Below are 16,866 nucleotides of genomic sequence, written 5' to 3'. Positions count from 1 at the left end.
ACCTGCAAATTCTTTTATATTTCGAAAAGACAGAGAAAACCTATCCAGAATCTGGACTTCTGCAAAGTCGTAGAATCGTAGAATCATCAAATGGTTTGGGTTGGAAGGGACCTTAAAGACCATCCAGTGCCACCCCCTGCCACACCTTCCACTAGCCCAGGTTTGCTCCAAGCCCTGTCCAGCCTGGCCTTGGACACTTCCAGGGATCCAGGGGCAGCCACAGCTTCTCTGGGCAACCTGTGATCATGCTTAAAGACTAGTTGCCCCCACTAAAGAAAATAAAGTTGCTGAGCCTACAGGCAGATTAAATGCTTTCTCCAGTTAACTGATATGGTTTTGCAAGTGAAAAAGTGTATTGGGTGTGAAGCCCAGCTGCTTTTTGGTGGAACAGTTCCCATAAGTGTAAAATTCAAAGACAGAAAAAACCCCCATGTTCACTTCAACACTGAGATTCTTCATTAAAACATAAAATACATTAAGAGTGGAACATATATATTACTTTTAGAAGAAAGGGAAAATGAGGCTCCATTAGTAAAGACAGTGAATAAGGAAATATAACTGAGATGGATTTGATTAATAGATTAGGAATGACAAAATAACCCAAGTAATGTTTACTTTCCCAGCATTAAGTAACCTTAATTACATTCTACTTCTCTAATAGATGTTTGCCACAGGGCATTTATCCACCACGTTGAACAGTAAATTTATGTATTTCTTTATGTAAGTCTCAATATCAGCAGTCTATTTTCAAAAGCAACATTAAGGTCATGTAATGTTCTGTATTTAGGGTCTGTGCCAGAGCCCACTGGAGCTGAATCCCACTGAATCCCCAGCACCAAAGTGAGCCTTGTTGATGTGAGATGTTCCACACTGGGGAGTGTTATTGCTCCCTGGTCTGTCTGCCAGCCACAGAAATAGTGCATTTGCCACTTTTCTGTAGGTGAGAAAGTGAGTACCAAAATTATGACTCAAGGTCCCCACCAGGTTTTACAGCTCTACATATTTTTATATATACACTTATATATGCATTTTACAAGGGCATGTAGTGATAGGACGAGGGATAATGAGTTTAAACTGGAAGAGGGTAGATTTACATTAGCTATTGGAACTCGGAGCAGTTGGCCTTTGCTTCAGGTTTTGCTGAGATTGGGCAGACAGGGTTTGGGCAGCTGCAAACCTTTCCTGGTCACTCCTGCTCTCCACAACCTCCCAGCCATATCAGACACTCATAGAATGGTTTAGGTGAGAAGAGACCTTGAAGATCATCCAGTCCCACCCCCTGCCATGGGCAGGGACACCTTCCACTAGCCCAGGTTGCTCCAAGCCCCGTCCAACCTGGCCTTGGACACTTCCAGGGATCCAGGGGCAGCCACAGCTTCTCTGGGCAAACTGTGCCAGGGCCTCCCCACCCTCACAGAGGGACAAGGTAAGAGTCAACAGGAAGCATCTGAAACTGTGGTCCCATATTTGCAAATTCTCCATGTATTTTGCTCCATGAAAATAATTTGTGGAGGGAAAGAGATAATGGCTGTTTATGAAAGTGGCAGTGTTTGTTATCACTGTGAAATAAGAGCAAATCCCTAAAAAAGTTAAATTATCTAAATTATGAGAGAGGTGGTTGAACTCCACAGTGGTGACATTTCTAACTATAAATATTGGAATGAAGCAAACAAGTGAATAATCCCTTTCCACAAAGCACTGCTCATAACAGCTGACATTTTCGGGCCTTATTTCAGTGCCTTGTTAACTGTCTGTTAAATACTATTGCCACATTAAAATATAAATTTCAACTTTGAAATGTTACAGAAATAACTCCTCATTCCCTTGAGGAACAATGTCACTGTCAAACAAAACTAACTCACCAGCATAAACCAGCTTGTCTTCTGATATGGATGGACTGCAAAGAAATAAGACATCTGTGCAGAGACAAAGAGAACTGGAGGAGGGTATTATAGTGCCCTTCTGGTGGAATCTGCATGGATTAATTAATTAATATATTATATATATATGTAATTATATATATATAATATATATATAATATATATAATTATATATATGTGATTAATTAATTATTATTAATTATATTTTGTCTTTGTTGTATTGAGCCCATTGACTGCTGTGCATCCAGTTTTGGGCAGGGAACATCTGAGTTTGATTAGTAAGAAGTACTTTTAATGTTTACTCTGCTACTACCAAAAGCAGTTTTGCATTTCAAAGGGATTCATTGTATTTATTCCCTCATTAAACAACCTATTTTTCAGCTGAAGACAGGTTTTGTATAATGAAGTGTTAATACCTAAAACCAATATCTTCTTATGTTGAGGATGTTACCTGCTGATTAAAACAGGGATCCAGCTCAACTGGGCAAGTTGCTTCCCATCTCTCTGAGACATCAGCACTCGGGAGCTGAGATGGACACGTGCTTCCTCTGTGCAAAGATGGGGTGAGCTTTATTAGCTCTTTGTGAAATTTAAATGAAAGATATTGATCCTTTGATGTGAGGAAGATCTTGTTCTTCCTCCCAGCCTGAAGTTCAGGTGTCACAGCCTGAAGTTGGGGTAGTTGGGCTTTGGCCTATTGACCCATTGAGTCATTAAGGTCATTAAGGCCAAGCCTGAGCTTGGCTGCCATGGAGGACTCTCCTCAGTCTGTCACCAGCCTGAAGGGGAAGGTCCTGCTACTGTGACACTTCTAGGGCTTAACTGAATGTTCTATTTTTATGTTTATTCTCAGGAAGTATTTGCACAAGAGTTTACGAGCACAGGGAGTGACTGGACGTGGCACTCAGTGCTCTGGGCTGGGTGACAGGGTGGGGATCAGGCACAGGGTGGACTCCATGGTCTTGGAGGCCTTTTCCAACCTTAATGACTCTGTGATCCTATGTTGTTTTCCATGAAGGAGGTGTGTTTGTTTATTCTCACATTGCTTTTGGTCTTACAGACCTTCTCCAGCTCAACAGTTACATCTGAGTACACTCCTGATCCCAAGCTCAAGCAGAACATTTAATTGCTAAGAGACTTCCTGTACACAGAGCTCTTAATTGCAATTAGAGCATAATACATGAGGAGGCTCCATCCACTCATGTGGACTGGGGTTGTAAACTTAATTTCCCATCACATGACTTCCCCGGGTATTCCATGGTGGTCATGAAAGGCACCAGTCATAATCTACAAGCCCCATTAAATTTTCATCCACGTTCAGCTTTGGTGGTGTTTTCCTGAATGCCCTGTATGTGATGTTCTCTTTCACCCAGGAGTACTTTCCCTTGATGAGCACTGATGGAAATGCAACCAAAGTTAATTGATATCATCTCCCTTTTCCATTCTGAGGGTAGTTACTCACAGTTTTGCTCTGTTTGCAACCTGCCAAGGATCAGTTGGCTCAGAGAAGGACTTGCTCTGCCTGAGTGACTCCAGCATCTCCCCACAGGCTCTGCTGTGACAGTCTCCTCCAGTCACCCAGAAGTCTCTTGCCAGCCATTTTCGGGCTCAAGGGGAGCATCAATCTCGTGATGGAAAACCTTATGAAAATGAAAGCCCTTGTCACCATCAGCAATCCAGAAACCCTCCTTGGCTTCCACACGACCCTGTGATTTCCCATCCAAGAGACGCTTCCCAGAAAACAGATACTTCTGTTTTAACCAGAATTATTTTTAAAAGGTACTTTTTAGAGGTTTAATTTGTCTTTTAAGAGCAGTGGTATCAAGAGCACCATCACGAAGTCTGTCAGTGTTCCATGCCTCCTAAACAGAGTTGATAGCACTGCTCTGTCTCTTATCAAAACCCCCCCAATACTTAGTGACAAAACCAGCTTAACCTGCTTAAAAATAACAGCACCAATTCATCAAGGTTTTTCAACACCTGATATAGGAAGATAAACAGAAAATATACATGTATTTTTGTCTTGCTTAACTTTGTTTATGATGGCATTATGCAGGCATGCCTCTGGCTTACACATAATTTCCTTACTCAAAGCCCTCCAAAGATTAGTGAGTGTGTCAAAATGGGTTTGTACAAATGCAGCCCTCGGGGCCAAAACATGGAAATTCTACAGTAAAAAAACCTTAAACATATGAGTGTGTCATTTGCTCTTAGTGTAAATTTAAAAGCATTATCATTATATTAAGGACTTCAAATGTTTTGTGTTCCCTTCTGCTTTACGGGAAAATTCTCGCTGTGCTCCTAAAGATTCAGCAATTTTCAAAAGACAATTTCCCTTGTATTTTTTATTCCTGGATTTGTATAGCAATTTAATCCATTCCATATTCTTCCCTGTGAGGGTGGGGAGGCCCTGGCACAGGATCCCAGAGAAGCTGTGGCTGCCCCTGGATCCCTGGAAGTGTCCAAGGCCAGGTTGGACAGGGCTTGGAGCAACCTGGGCTGGTGGAAGGTGTCCCTGTCCCATGCCCCTGTCCCTGGATAAGTTTTAGTATCCCTTCCAACCCAAACCATTCTGGGATTCTATTGACTGGATTTTCAAAGCAATGCCACAATTTTAGCATCCAAAGTTGATTTCTTCACCGTTAAATCCTTAGCACCAGGTGCTTGGAAGTATTTAAGCCTCCAAGAAAAGCAAAAGGTTCAGGTGCTTTTGAAAATACAAGCAGGGCTCTGTATTTTTCCCGTGTTACCCAGAAGCCTTTTTTTGTTGGAAAAGGCATGAAGGTCAGTCTCTCTGCCCTAAAATTTCTAGGTCAGGAGATGAAAACAGTGGGGTTGCCTGTCTCGTTCATCCTTTGGGGAGATTTTATGCTATTTTACATGGATATTGGGCCATGATTATGTGTATTGCACTCAAAAAATATAGAGAGGTGCCTCCGGAGAGATCAGTCCATAGGGATTTACCCTCCAGCCGGGCTGGGAAGTGAGTTAGATGCCTAATGGGATTTTCAAAAGTACCTTAATAGATTAAGCATCCAGTTACCCGGAGATTTAGGAACCTCATTTTCTTTGCATTAGATTTTCCTTTGAAAATGCAGTGTCTGGGTGCCAGCTGCATCCCTAGGGATACAAAGACCTCTGGAAATTGGGCTTTTAGCAATTTTCCAGGCAGCACATGATGTCAGTGAGCAAATGCAAGAGCTCTGTAGGCTCCTGGCAGGGGCTCTCTTTTTGGAGCTCATCCTTGGGCACTAATTCTCATTAATGCATGAGAATGTCTGGGTGACATGACCAAAAATACCTGTAAATAAAGATATCCAAAGTGACTCCTTGGCCTCTTCATTCCACATTAAGTTTTATGGAAGAAATAACACATATTTGTAATTATTACTTGTGGAGGGAAAACAGGAAAATTTTAAATCCACTTTAAATTTTGCCTTCAAAAGACTGAATTAAATTATTTTTATCTCCTCTGGAGGTCTTATTTATTTCCTACAGTGGCTGAAAACTTCCTGTGCATCATATTTATTTCTCTTTTAACCCCCTCCTTTAAAGCTCTGTGTCCTACGCTCCCTCTTGTTTTTCATGGAAATTTTTACCATGAATTAAAAGGAGCAGACAGAGTTGGGGTAAAGGACATTTTATTTAACTTGGCCTCTGCCTGGACCTACATATTTGTTTATGATTGTCAAGGTTCCTGCTTTCATCCAGGCAGAAAATAGTTGCTAAGCAGCAGCTTTGCTTTATAAAAGGCAGAGCCAGGGCCTGATCCTGCCCTGACTTGTGCATGTGGTTGCTTACAGGGTTATCCCAAGGAAGGTAACTTGGATATACCTCCCACCTAAGAGCTGACACATGTCTCTGTACAACTCACAGAGTGTCTTGGTTTGGGCTGGGATAGAATTTTGACACATACACACATATATAAAAATAAATAAATTCTATTTGTGTTCTTGTATGTATTTCTGGGTGTGTCAGTACAAATTGATGTAAAATCTAGTATCTGTCCTCTTAAATGCATTCATTTACCTCAACTGTGCTGGTGGTATGAAGCCAGTCCATGGATTTTTGCCTTGGAAAAATCCATCATAAAAACCTCGCATCGGGTTTTTGAGTTTCCTGCAAAACCAGAGAGGTTCATAATGTACAAAAGAACTGTCAAGTCATGTCTCAGCCTTTCTTGCATTATCGTACCTCTGCCATTCTTTTTACTAAAAATAACTTATTTGTTGAAATTTATGCAAGTGTGTGAGATGAATGGAACTGTACAAACGTAGGAGATGTCACTTGACAACCCTTCCCTGAGTTTTTGACCTGGGACACAGCAGCCAGGAGGATACATGCTGTCCTCTCAGCTCACAAAGCAGATCAAAAGCCTTAGAGGTGATAAGTGCAAATATATGGATTTCACATATTTATCATACAAATATAATATGATATGTGAATATTGTATAATTAGTGGTGTGACTTCAGCAAATCCAATCTAAACTGCTGTAAAGCCACTGCTCCCACAGTCTGGCTCGGCCCAGCAGGCACCTGGGAGATGCTGGGAGCACAGACTGCTCCATCTTGGGATCATGGCAGGGACCCAGGCCAGGAATGACATGATGTTACTCCAGAAGAGCACAAAGAGTTCCCTTTGGAGGCACATCCCGGTCAGGTTAAATCCCTGGCACAAAAGTTGGAGCAAAACAAAACAAGGTTCAAAAACAAGTACATGAAGACCAGGTTGTTACAGCTCTGCAACACCACAGGAAGAGGCCAAGGAAAAGCTGGTCTTAATCATCAGTGGTTGTTTTGCTAATCCAGATGGGATTACACAAGATACTTCGAGGAGAATTTCACTCTCACCCTGTACCTGTGTTTATTATTTTTTTCAGCAGACCCACTTTTATAGGCTTTAATGTTTAATTAACTGTAAATGAACACATTCCCAAAAAAGTGCCAGTGTAGCCCGAAATTCTCAATTTTCCCCACTGCTGCTGACATTAATTTGTTTCACTGTATCTTAAATAAGACAATTCCAGTACCTCCAACCTGAATTTTAGATGTAATCAGATATATATCTCCCATATTCTGCAACATCATGTCAATATCTGAGTTTAACACAACTTCCCAGCACAAACTTAATGTTTGGCCCAAATCTCCAGTTCTTGGGAAAAGTTACTGCCATTTCTCTTTGGTGTTGAAAAGCAGAACTGATTTAAAGTGTATTTTTAAACAGCCAGTGGGAAGTTAAAAAGAGAAGTCACATGCATGACTCATGGTCCTGGAAACAGCTGCGCTGCTTTTGGTGACAAAGGGCTGGTTTAGGCCTTATGTAACTCCAGGAAAATCAATATGCAGCAAATGTACTGACCCAGAAAGGAATCTGAGCCATAATTTAAAAAATTACACAAACTGGCTCATCTCATATCTTTAAATGGGGGTTCTTTGTCCCCCCACATGTCTCACTTGCTGTAATGAGTGATGTGCTGGCAGTAGATTGGGTCACTTGTAGATCAGAACAGGTTCAAAGTTAATCACTGCTGTGCTGTGAGTGTTTGACAACACGAGGAGTATGTTGGGCCATTAAAAATCCCAAAATTCAGGCTGCACCCACCCTAACTGTGGGCAGCTTCCAGAGAGATAAAAAGGGCTACATTCCAGTACCATTCCCCTGGAATTCAGCCTCCAGAGACCTCTGCAACTACAAAACTATTTATTTCCATACCTCCAAAGGACTCAGGAAACCAGAGCAGTAATTTTAGGCACAAGTTCTGTTTGATACCAAAAATGTTGGACCATGAAGGAGTAAACTCTTCCTCAGCATGTATTCGAAGTGGTTATTTTTGTGCCTGGCTGTAGTTTGTTTTACAGTACCCCTGAGTGTTTTATCTGCTGTTTATGGACACTGTATTCTGCTCACAGATTATTGGGTACTGTAGTACTCAAAACTAAAGCAAATCCAAGTATCTGAGATACATATTTAGCAACCCCAGGCCTATTTATAGGCCCTCAGGCCAATGGTCCATCTCACGGACAACTGGGAACAGAAAATGCTGTTTCAGGAGAGCCCGTGAGCCACTTCCTGTGGTCCCTCCTACTGCCCTGAGTTAGGGATATTAGAGGATACATCTCTGATTATTCCCTGTAGTAGCTATTCATGTAGCTGGCATCCATGAATTCGTGTAATCCCATTCCAAATCAGCCTCCATCACCTCCTCGGGATACAAATTCCAGAAGTTCATTACATGTCATTTAAAGAAGTACTTTCTTCAATTAAAGTTTCAAATCTACCTCTTACCTGTTTCAACCTATGTCCCCTATTGCTGACGGATTTAGGGAATAACAGTTTGTCATGCACCCGTCACCTTCATCCAAGGCCAGGTTGGACGGGGCTTGGAGCACCCTGGGCTAGTGGAAGGTGTCCCTGCTCATGGCAGGGGGTGGCACTGGATGCACATATAATGTCTGTTGTATTTCTGTTTTCATAGAAGGAGATCAGGATCATCCTGAAAAACTCTCTCCTTTGTTTGTTATGAATGGAATTCCAGGTGATTGTAGAATAGTCATCCCAAGTAATCCAACAGCCTGTGCAATAAGCTGTTGTAAATCATCTCTGCTTTGCTTGTAAAAAAAGGGATCCCTTCTTGTGACAGCTGTTGTCATCCCTTCCCCTTCTCCTGAAGGGAATGTTAGTCCAGCTGCAGCTTGTGCCTCTTCCCCACTAGCTCATTTTCTGTATTTCAGCCATTTCAATCACGTGTCCACCACCAAATCCCAATGCCCTGAGAGCGAAGCACAACACCCAGCCAAAGGCACACTGCAGTGCCATCCTAGTCCCTGGAATCTGCTCAGCCCCTCAGCACAAAGAGGAGGCAGCAGGTGAATGATCCAAGATTATTCCGCAGAACTGACTTGCTTCAACCACACAGACTTAGGACACGTGTTTCCCATGTCTAGGAATAGGTTTCCCATCTCCTGTTCCTCCGGACACAGCAGCAGCTGCACGTACAGTGCCGGTGGTCTGACACAGGAGAGCAAGTGTTTCAGCCTCTGTCAGGGGAGGAATGACATCCAACTCCACCAGCTGCTCCCTGACCTCAGCTGGGAGGGAGCAGCCTGGAGCAGGCAGAGAGTGTTCCCAAGGAACCAGTGTTGAGGGGTGTGGTGGGCAAAGGTGGGTTTTCAGGCAGAGGAACCAGAGGTGGGCCTGGGAATTTGAATGGAGACTGGAAAAATGGCCGTGGATAATGACGAGCTAAGCAAGCCCTAAGGTAAGGAGGAGTCAGGACTGGCAAAGTCAAGTTTGTCAAGAGAGTTAGTTTGTGGCTAAAGATGGATTGAGTGGAGAAGGGTAAGGGAAGACTGTGGGAGTGTTACTGTTGACAGGAATGATGTCACAGTGTCAAATGATGTCTCCTTCATTTGGCCTGTTTGGTTGGGTTGGGTTTGGAGTTTTTAATTCTGAAATTGAGAAGTCCTGGAAAGCTTGAGACTGTTTCCTTGTTCTGTCTCCTCCACCAAACTTTTCACTGTGACCATTCTTTCCTCAAATATGCAGTTCCTAGTGCCAGGATTCAATTGTTCAGGGAGGTAGCTAGGAAGGATGGGAAGATACTACAGCAGATGGGAAGATACCTGCAGCCAGCCAGTTATTTTGGCCATCAACCTTCACTGATGACTTAAAAAACCTCAAGTATTTTATCTTATCCAAATGATAATTCATCTTTCTGGATATTTCCTCCCAAAAATCATCCTGGGTTATTGATATTCATAAGGTGGTCCTGTTCTAAATAGTTATATAAAAAAGACATGTATGTGCATGAGTCACATTGCTCTTTGCATCACACCAGAACAATGGCTTTGGGGTGAAAGTGTGTATACAGGACTTGGGTGTTCCAAATTTAACTCACAGTTTTGCTCCATTCTTCCTTTGTGACTCGAACCAATGACTTGGCCTTTTTGAGCCTCAGCTTCTTAAGCTGCAAAATGAGGTCTGTAAATCTCTCTGAGCTGCTGTGAGACTACAGTCATTCATTTTTGTGATGGGATCAGAGATTACGGTAGGGAAAACTTCAAGAAAAGTAAGTATAGTAGAATTCCAAATAAATTCACTCATAAAAAGGGAGTGGCTACAAAACCAAAAGGGACCCAGCTTTCACTTACAGATTTCAAACTGGACTTTATAAATGGTAATGCCACTTCCCCTTTCCCATCAAACACGTCAGATATGTTCATTTAGAAGTGAAAGGAAAAGATAAGGCACCCCATAAAAGTACCACAAGGTAGAGCCACTGGGGATTGTTCTCTCTAATGAAGAGTCAGTAATTTATCACCTTGGGCTTTGCCAAAAGTCATAAAAGCAGGCAACGAAAATTAGCGAAGAAAGGACATTCAGAAGACACACCATAAATGAACAGGAGGCAAAAATTAAGAGATGAAGATAGATTATCAGTTCTGGGGGAAAGCAAGACAACATTCTCGGTTTCTTTTCAAACTTCAGGCCTCAGGACTGATATAAAAGGAACATCTGCTTTGTTTGCTCTAGTACCTCCTAGAATTCACAAAAGCTGAACACACACTCTGGTTTTTGGAGTGGCCACGTGAGTTTTTGGGTCTGAACACAGCTTGTAGAAAACCACTAGTGCCTTTTCCTCTTGTCCCTAAATACGTATCATTCCTAAAGCTGGAGACTTGGGTGGTAATTAAGGATGTAAAACTGTAAGTAAACCCTGCTGCAATTACCTGAGTAATCTGGTTCAAATCAACTCACAGGGCTGATGGAAATGTTACTGCAGTCAATTATTTCCCACAGTTGCACAAGGGCCTGGTTCTTGTTCCCACTGAGTTCAAAGGTAAACAGGCTTTTAACTGACAGGAGCAGGAACTTGCTGTTGCTGGTAGGGATGGCTGCAGAGCTTTGGAGCTGGAACAAAACACACACAGCAATTATCCTGGCACCACAGACAGCATGTGCCAAACTCTCCGTCTTATATATGACAATAACTGAGTCCTTAACATCAGGGTCAAAATAGAGTGTTTCATCTTAATAAAAATTGAGTTTGTTGTTCAACTGCCTCTCCTGACTGTGCTGGTAGGTTAATGCCCAGCCTGTAAGGATGGCACTGTGGGATACACATATATTCATTTAAAGAAATAAGCTGGGCATTCCACCCAGCACAATTAATGCTCCTGGGTAACACGAGGCAGCTTGTAGCTGTTCTCACTCTCTGTGCTAGAAGGATGGGGCCAAAGAGTGACAGGCATGACCTTCCAGTGGAATCTGCAGTGCTCAGGAGGGCACATGGGCGTGACACCGAGTGACTCTTGGTGCATCTAGTTCGTCCCCATGGGCAGAGTGCTGGAATTTTAAATCTCTCCAGCCTTTTTGTCCCCTCTCAAGGCCGTGGGGTAATTCAAATTCTGGAGGGGAGACACTGGTGATGCAGGAAAAGTATCTCTTGCTCCAAATGTGCTCCTCACACTTTTCCCTGTGCTGCTCTGTCCTATCATAACGTGACACTGATGAAGTCAAAGAGAATCAATGTCTCAGAAAGTTATTTTTCAGACACTGTCAATACAGAGTGAAGACACAATTACACTAAATTTCTGTGTTCTGTGGAATAAATGATGGGGTTTAAAACTAATTCATTGCTCTTGATCAAGAAACAGTGTAGCTCAACTTTGGTTTGTTCCTGTGCACATGAGAAAATTGAGAAAACCAACCCTCAAGGAGGGGTTCTCATTAACCTCCTGCCTTCCTGCCAGCAGGAATAGCAATTCTCACAGCAGCAATAGCTTTCCTTTCACAGGACATAAAGGTTTTTCTACATTTTCCTTCTTTTTTTTTTCCTAATTAAGTTAGTTATAGCATTATTGTGGCCGAAACATATAAGCAGAGTTAAAGTAACTTTAGAAATCTACTCTTCTGCTTGTGCAGAGATTACAAATGCACAGTCCAACTCCTAAATCAATTTTGTTCTCATAGCTTTATGTTAGCATTAATTAAAAAAATAAAATTGAGGGCCACTGGGCTCTTCTGTAAAAGTTGAAAAAAGAGCTTTTCTTGTAAAAGAAATTTCACAGTGTTATCATTCTCAATATTTGAAGAAACACCCATAATTGAAAATTTCTAACTCATTTTTCTTCACATTTTGGTTTTTCATTAGTAATGATGTAGCTTCAGATGGAGAAAAATAAAAAGAAGGAGAAGCAAATTGGGAGCTCCCAGGCTGCAGTACAGGCAGCAAACATATTTAGTAAGTGCAACCTCAAGGACAAATAGTACAAAGCTCTTACTTGCAGGCACAGTCAGAAGCTGGCAGAAAGCTGAGGGGTCAGGAAGGCAAACAATTCAAGTGCAAAGTGTTTCATTGTAACCCTCTGAACAGGATGTTTCAGCCAAAGAAACGATTGTCCTTATGGAAGCACGAAAGACCTACAGGTGTATGGAAAGAATCAGCATTTTTATAATGTACAAGTAGAACATATTTGCAACCACAACTTAATACAGCTGGAAAGCATTTAATTTTAACTAGGCTCCTGGTCCTAAATAAACAATAACCACATTTCAAGTTCTACAGGAAAGCCATAAACTAGAGATTTTTTAACAGCTCATGCCCGATCAGAAACTCTTGAACGTGTGTAGTCCAAAGGATCAGACTTTAGTCCAGTCTCCTTAAAACCAAAGAATCCCAGACTGGTTTGGGTTGGAAGGGACTTAAAAGCTCATCTCATTCCACCCCCCTGGCCAGGGACACCTTCCATTGGACCAGGTTGCTCCAACCTGGCCTCGGACACTTCCAGGGATGGGGCAGCCACAAATGTGCCACTACATTTGCTGGGGATCAGATCTGAATATCAGCTTTTGATTTGTCTGCTCCAAGAATGGTGACAGGACAGGTACTGCTTTGAACACGTCCACACTTGTGAACTGATGTTACATCTGGGTTAAACACTGTCCCAGGCCAAGGGAAAATAACTTGTAACATAAAGAAAGGTAAGATCTCCATGCCCAGGATGGATCTGCTGACAGTTGCCTGGGGAGAATTGTCTTGAAAGAGTTATAAAAGCTGTAATTTTTCAAAAATTGTCGCAATTTCCTCTGTGCAAGATATATCTGCAGCTGGGAGCTCGCACGAGGCCTCATCCCAAAAGCTGTTGTCTTTGAGATGGCAGGATTGATCCTTCAAGGACAGGTAGTCAGAAGAAGGGGTTTTTTTAAGACATTAACTAGCAGCTCTCTCGGAATCCTCAGTACATTTTCTGTGGACTTAATCCAATGGAATTAATTAGAGAGACTTCTATTTGCTTAATGGAAATGAGACAAGGCATAATTTATAGCCCTGTTGTGGCAGACAGGCTCTGACTTTCTGTCCAGCACAAATCAAGGAAGGTGACTCTGGTGGAAGAATGGGAAGGAAGAAGGGAAAGATGTTTACATTGTTCAAGAAAGATGAACAGAGACTTGATAGAGAACCTGCCTTCAAAATGTAAGGCCTTGGCTGTTAAACCTGGGTCTTTTAATACTCCTCCATAATGCTTATAAATTTCCTACAATCTTTGCTCCTAAGTAAAGAATTTATCCAAGATCATCATTGCTTTGCCACAGGGAAAGGAAAGGAGATGAAGTGCCCTGCTCAGAGTAGCTCTTATCAGCCAGCCAGATGGCAAACGAGGTGCCAGAGTTTACAGGAAAGAGTCCAACGTGGACCATCAATCCCAACACAGCCCAAACACCATTAAAATGTCATTGCTAAGGACTCTGAGAGCCAAGGCACAGACAAAATGTGTTCTACACAAAGACTTCTGCAACCGGAATGAATTATGGAAAACCTCTCCAAAATGCAGCAAGGAAAAGCTATGGATGAATAGACCGGTGTGAGAATTACAGAGAACAAAAGGAACCTTCAATTGCAATACATATCTATATATAATTTAAATATTTACACAATAAATGACGATTCACTAAATTGTATTGGGTTTCACAAAGCGTTTTGTTCACTCATAGAAACAATTTTCTCTTTAAAACTGAAGCAGGGCCCAGATCCTTGGCTGGTGGTGTCCGTGGCTCAGGTGCTGCACTGCACTGAGCTGTGCTAGTCTGGCCACAGAGGAACACTCTGTGATGCTGGATTTAAAGACATGTTGTAGAATGATTTGTCTTTATGTGAAGAGAAAAAGGTCTTGTTCTTACCTCTAGGACTAACTTCTTTTTTCTGCATTTTCTCCATTTTTAGTGCAGCAATCCAAACCCTGTATTTCGCTCTCACCAAATCGAATATTTTCCCCTCTCACGTGGTTTTCACGATGCAGCTTTGTCAGAAGCAGAGTTTGATGTTACGACATCAAGGCTTTGCAATATCCAGAATTAACAAATGCAGCCTTTCCTTTAGCCATTAGATCTTTAGATGAGATGTGAAGTCCCTCACAAGGGGACAGGGACCAGCAGAAGAGCCACATCAGAGTCAGGGACACCTACAAACCACCTGGCTTAGGAGAAACACACCACTGGGATGAAAAGCAAGAGGGCTTTCCAACTCAATCCCACTAGTGCCTTCCAATAATGTGTTCTTCTTCAGAAATCAATTAAGATTTAGCATGAGTTTCATTGGGAAGGATCGCAAAGTTTCTAGCATTTTGAAATTAAAGTATTTGCATGTCATAGAAGTCTTTTCCATCATCACAGGAAATATAGCTGTCCAGAACAATGGTGTTTTAATGATGTATAATAATTTAATGTTGATTACCAAGCAAGAAGCACAGGAAAAAAACCTTTTTTTTCCAGGAGTGAGTTTGGGTCATCAGAATGCAACCGGCCCAAAGGAGATGCTGCCTGAGGTCCTGGCTTAGACATGCTTCCCAAAATCCCAAACGAGTTCCCCTGTCTACATGAAGAGAACTGGGAACACTCATCTGCTAACTGTGCTGTGGGGAAGATGCTACTCTTGCTCTCTGACGTCTCATGCGGTGGCTGATAATGAAAATTGATGGTGATTCATAAAGACATCTCCTTTCCTGAGAAAACTGGAACAGCAGCTTGCGTAATCCCAAGATTTACTTAATTAAGGAACATCCCAGCTATTTGATCATGGTTCCTGTCTCTTGTCTTCACCTCCTGCTCCCTCCCAGCTTTGCCTTTGATTACAATGGCCCTGATAAGAAACTTCATTCACAAAGCAAGCAGAGAGTGGGAAGGCAGCACTGAGGTGTGGCTGGTGATTTAAAAACTGAAAGGAGGCAGTGAGAATGTCTCAGGGAAGTCGGGATTGTCCTGTTTGCTGCAGGCAAAGTGAGAAGCTGGGGAGGGCTCAGCTGCAGTGTGGGCATGTGTATCTCAGAGATGTGTGTAGGTGAGGAATATACCTACAGCTTTAATGCCTCTGCCTGCTTCCGATGAGACAAGACCATTATTTGCAGTATTTTGAAGCACTTTCTGCTTGAAATCGCAGAAACACCCAACTTCGGTGTTTTGAAACACACTTCTGCACCGAGAATCTTGAAAAATTATAGAGAAATGAGTAAATATTATAATATACGATAATATATCACGCACATTTGACCGGCAAGACACTGAAGCTGTATCTAACATAATCTACAGGTTTCCTATTTCCTGACCAAAGCGGCCTCCGTATCCGGAGGAAGCACACAGGGAAATTGCACAGGGAAGTGTATCGCTGCCTTCCAGGTGACCTTGGCACTTTAAATCAGGAAGCAAACATGGAGCCTCAGCCTTCACCCGGTCTGTGGATTATTTATGATGATCTTGCAGCAGCTCTCAGGCTCAGCCAGGAATCAGGAACCCGCTGCACTATCTCACATACAAACACATAACAAACAGACAGGGCTTCAAATACCCCTCATTTATCAGTAGGGATGTTTTCAAATTACTTTCCCTGGTAAGACAGGATTTATCGTGAAGAGGGTGTGTGGATATTTCTCATCCAGATGGGAAAATGCCGTTCCCAGGGGGTTCCGAGGTGCTGGAAGAGGCGAGATGGAGCTGGCGTTGCCCCCCACACAGGGCAGGCTGCCAGGGAGAGTTCCCAGCATTAAGCATGGCATTTTTTGGCCAACCAGATATGACCCCTTGAACTACAGCCCAGAGCAACGAGGTGGAGCCATGGCTGAGGCAGGGCCGTGGCTGAGGGAGAGTCATGGCTGAGGAGGTCATGGCTAAGGGGGAGTCATGGCTGAGGGGGAGCCATGGCTGAGGGGATGACATGGCTAAGGAGGTGACCTGGCTGAGGGGATCATGGCTGAGGGGGGGCCATGGCTGAGGCGGGGCCACGGCTGAGGGAGTGTCATGGCTAAGGAGGTCATGGCTGAGGGGATGACATGGCTGAGGGGGTGCCATGGCTGAGGGGATGACATAGCTGAGGGGATGACATGGCTAAGGAGGTCATGGCTGAGGGGGTGTCACAGCTGAGGGGGTGACATTGCTGAGGGGATCATTGCTGAGGGGATGACATGGCTGAGGGGGGGCCATGGCTGAGGGGGGGCCATGGCTGAGGGAGTGTCATGGCTAAGGAGGTCATGGCTGAGGGGGTGTCACAGCTGAGGGGGTGCCATGGCTGAGAGGGTGCCATGGCTGAGGGGGTGCCATGGCTGAAGAACACAGGCAGCACCAGGTTTGAAAAACAAGGGTCACTCAGCCAGTTGCGCTCGCGGCTCAGCACTGCGAGCAACGCCCGCGGCGGCGCCGGGTACCGGCAGAAACGGGCACGGCGGGTCCGCCCCTAGGACCACCTCCTCCTTCTCAGCCCTCACGGGCCTGGCGGTTCTCCCGCCGCCCCTGAGGCGGACGCGCCTTGACCGCAGCGCCCCGGGACGCGGAGGGCGGAGCGGCCGGACTCGATTCCCGGCCGACCGGGGCCGATCACCGCCCCAGCACCGCCTCCTTCCCTCCTTGCCTCGCTTCCTCCCGCCCCGCGCAGGCGAACGGTCCGAGGCGCAGCCCTTGCGTGTTCCCGCAGCTTCGTGGCCGCGCTTCCCGCTCCGC

The 16,866-nt window shown here is 43.8% G+C and overlaps 2 long non-coding RNA genes across 4 annotated transcripts; one reads left to right on the top strand and one right to left on the bottom strand.

Annotated features, from left to right (window-relative positions):
- Positions 1-600: 600 nt before the first annotated feature.
- LOC113977935 lies at positions 601-16,767 on the bottom strand. 3 transcript variants are annotated; one of them, XR_003537446.1, is made up of 6 exons: positions 16,614-16,767; positions 12,165-12,303; positions 10,611-10,791; positions 5,910-5,999; positions 3,343-3,520; positions 601-934 (listed from the first exon to the last, which is right to left on the bottom strand). It is a non-coding gene; the product is annotated as an uncharacterized LOC113977935 (long non-coding RNA). The 3 variants fall into 3 exon arrangements; XR_003537447.1 differs by lacking the exon at positions 12,165-12,303; XR_003537448.1 differs by lacking the exons at positions 12,165-12,303; positions 16,614-16,767 and adding an exon at positions 11,549-12,146.
- Positions 9,009-14,897, top strand: LOC113977934. The gene is made up of 2 exons (XR_003537445.1): positions 9,009-9,139; positions 14,653-14,897. It is a non-coding gene; the product is annotated as an uncharacterized LOC113977934 (long non-coding RNA).
- Positions 16,768-16,866: the final 99 nt, after the last annotated feature.

This window comes from Neopelma chrysocephalum, unplaced genomic scaffold (genome assembly GCF_003984885.1).
Source record: "Neopelma chrysocephalum unplaced genomic scaffold, ASM398488v2 Primary Assembly neopelma1_281, whole genome shotgun sequence".
Taxonomy (NCBI): Eukaryota; Metazoa; Chordata; class Aves; order Passeriformes; family Pipridae; genus Neopelma; species Neopelma chrysocephalum.
The sequence above is the reverse complement of the archived record's forward strand: the minus strand, read 5'-3'. Positions and strand labels throughout refer to the sequence as shown.